Source organism: Chrysochloris asiatica, unplaced genomic scaffold (genome assembly GCF_000296735.1).
Source record: "Chrysochloris asiatica unplaced genomic scaffold, ChrAsi1.0 scaffold00019, whole genome shotgun sequence".
In the NCBI taxonomy this organism is placed as follows: Eukaryota; Metazoa; Chordata; class Mammalia; order Afrosoricida; family Chrysochloridae; genus Chrysochloris; species Chrysochloris asiatica.
Genome location: NW_006408537.1, coordinates 20320633 through 20324023, shown reverse-complemented (window position 1 = coordinate 20324023; position 3391 = coordinate 20320633). Strand labels below are relative to the sequence as shown.

At 38.7% G+C, this 3391-nt stretch overlaps 1 pseudogene; it reads left to right on the top strand.

Annotated features, from left to right (window-relative positions):
• Positions 1-1226: 1226 nt before the first annotated feature.
• On the top strand, positions 1227-2006 carry LOC102830662 (annotated as a pseudogene).
• The last annotated feature ends 1385 nt before the right edge of the window (positions 2007-3391 follow it).

Sequence of the window (3391 nt, the reverse complement as noted above, 5' to 3'; positions counted from 1 at the left end):
CTGGGAGAACTGAAGGAAAAATTCAAGCCTTGACTTTCATTATTGAAGGATTCTTTTGGCAAATTATTGAATGATATAGAAAGCATCAAGAGAAGATGGAAGGAAAACACAAGAATCACTGTACCAAAAGGAAACGGTTGAACATCCACCATTTCTCAAGAGGTAGCATATGATCAAGAGCTTAGTTCTTTTACTTCATCATTTCTTCTAGTCATGCTAGCTTCTCTATGCCCAAGATCAAGTTTCAGAGTCTCTTCTGACATACACCTTGGTTTTTTTTCTTTATTTAATTTCTTTTAAATAATCTTTTCCTTTCTTCCAATATAATGTTATTAATGTCATACCACAAGTCTTCTGGTCTTCAGTTGTTAGTGTTTAATACATTAAATCTGCTCTTAAGATGGTCTCCAAATTCAAGTGGGCTATATTCAAGGTCATATTTTGGCCTTCATGGATTTGTTTTAATTGTTTTCCACTTTAATTTGAACTTTCATACAAACAATTGATGATCTTTTCTACAGTCTGCCAATGCCCTTTTTGGCTGATGATTTTGTACTTCTCTATTGTCTTTTCCTAGAGAAGTAGTCAGTGTGATTTCTGTGTATTATTCCATTTTGTTAGGTTTGTGTATAGCCACCTTTTGTGTTAAGAAAAAGGTATTTACGGTGAATAAGTCTTGCAAACCTGGTCTTGCAAAATTCTATCACATGGTCTCCAGCATTAGCAAAGCCAATTTTTCTAACTACTGATCCTTCTTTGTTTCCAACTTTGGCATTCTAATTATCAGTAATTATCAATGCATCTTGATTGTTTGATAAATTTCAGACTGAAGAAGTTGGTAGAAATCATCAATTTCATCCTCACAGCCAATATTTCTCCCAACTTCTTCAGGAGTGCACTGACTGTAGAATAAGCACTAGACTGTGAACCATGGTAGAAAGATGAGATTTTCTACTCTGCAATGATTTACAGCCTCAGAAACCCTATATTGGCTCACTATGAGTTGGAAGTGATTTAACAGCACTTAACAACAACACCCAAGTTCTTCAGACAACATTTTAACACTCTTCAGAAGGTTTTCAGTGACTAACCATTCAGATGTAGTCCACCTGTCTTTCTTCTTATTCTGTATTAATCTGGAATCTCTTCTGAAACCTGTCCACCTACTGCTATTTAAAAAATAAGTGGCCATCTCCTCTCGGTACCCGTCGGTTCCTCTGGTGGTGATGGCTGCATCCATGACTGGGATGCTGCAAGGAGGTCTCCTGCCCCAAGCAGGCCAGCTGTCCGCCCTCTAGACTGTCCACTTTGGTTCCAAGGCCATTACCCACCATTGTTGTCATGTGATGCACTTTGAGTGGCAGAAACTCATGGCTCTGGCTGAATATATACCCCCTCAAACCTGCCATCAACCCCAGATACCTGTCACCTCCTTTGAGCCCTCCCCAGGAGGAGACAATCCTCATCAGGCTGCTCTGACTGGAGATAGCAGCTGTTTTCCATAACAACCGAATGATTGCTGTCTGCCAGAATGTGGTTTTGAGTGCGGAGGACAAGCTTCTTTTAAAGCACCAGCTGCTGAAACACAAGATCTTGATAAAGATCTTCCCCAGCCAGATTCTGAAGCCCTTCTTGGAGGAGTCCAAGTACCAGAACCTGCTGCCCTTGTTTTTGAGGCACAACATGCTGCTGATCAGTGCAGATTTCAAAGTCAAGGAGATAGTTTGGATTTTGAAAAGTGTGTCTTTCCTGCCCTGGCTAGGTGGCTGCATTGACAACACCATGCTCAGCAGACAGGGCTTCATCAACTACTCCAAGCTTCCCAGCCTGGCCATGGTACAGGGGAAGCTGGGGGAGGACTCAGCCTCCTTATGGTCCAGACTCATTCCCTAATTCAACACCAGCCCCGCCAGCTGACTGCCTTGTTGGATCAATACATCAGACAACAACATGAAGGGGACCCCATCGAACCGGCAAGTGGAAATCTGGACCTTCCTGACTCATAGCCTGTTATTCCCAGCCCTGCCCATAAAGACACTCTGACTCTAAAACAAATAAATAAAATAAAATAAAATACAGGTGGCATAGCTTCCAGCATCACAGCAACATGTAAGTCACCACACTATGACACATTGAAGATGAGTGGTGGACAATGAACAGGGATGTGCATATTTCTCTTCTTGTTCTGGCTTTTATTTTTTAAAGGATATATAACAAGTAGAGGGATTGTTGGATCATAACTATTTTTAATTCCACTATCTTTTGATTCCATTTTTCCACAAATTTTTTTGAAACCTCCTTTTGTGTGTGTGTTTGCAAGTATGTATACATATAAATGTAGATATAAATCGGGCTGCTAACCTCAAGGTTGACAGTTTGAAACTACCAGCCGTTTTTCTGCTCTCGTAAAGATTTACAGTCTCAGAAACCCTGTGTAGGGTCACTGTGAGTCAGAACTGACTCCATGGTACTTAACAACAGCAACATGTATATATAGAACACATATATTTGTGTGTATGTTGTGTCTGGTATATGACTTCTGATTTAAATGTGCTGTTTTAATTATTCATTATAAACCTTCATTAGTTAGATTTGACTTTCATTTTAGGAGAATGAGGTTCATCAATTTCAACACCTTATCAATGAGACATATGACTGCAGTAGATAAACTCTAGAAATGTTTGATTTGAAATTCTAAAGGCTACTAAACCAGGTAGCTTCAGCATATTTCCACCATTGTGGAATTTCTGTTTTCTGTCTAATTAATCAAAACAGATTTTATTTTGTTATATCAAAATAGTTTAATGAGAACAAAAACTGTATACGCATGTGTTGTTGTTGTTTAGCTGACATCAAGTCGGTATCGACCCATAGTGACCTTATGCATAGCAGAAGAAAACACTGCATGATCCTGGGCCAACCTCACTACAGTTGCCACACTTGAGTCCATCGATACTGCCACTAGGCCAATCCATCTTGTTGGGGGTCTTCCTCTTTTTCTCTGACCCTCCACCTTTTGCATGTATAGTCATGCATAAAGCATAACAAAAGTGTGTAAATGCACTCTTTGTGTCTAATTTTAATTAAGCATCTTTACTTTTGTTTAAATGTTTTTAAATATTTTCAGGGAAAGACAAAAGTTTGGGGGGCTTATAAGGAACCACATTGCTACTAGAGACCTGAAACTGGCCTACAATGATAACCGTTATATATATATATATAATTGTCATTATCTCTATGCTAGATATTTTCTTAGATGTATGAATATGTGTTCACACAAACAGAGATATACATATTCATAAACAACCATATGTGGTATATATTATTTTTGTTCCCATTTTACTGTTGAGAATTGAAGATTTTGTTATGTAATATGTCTCATGAGAGCAAA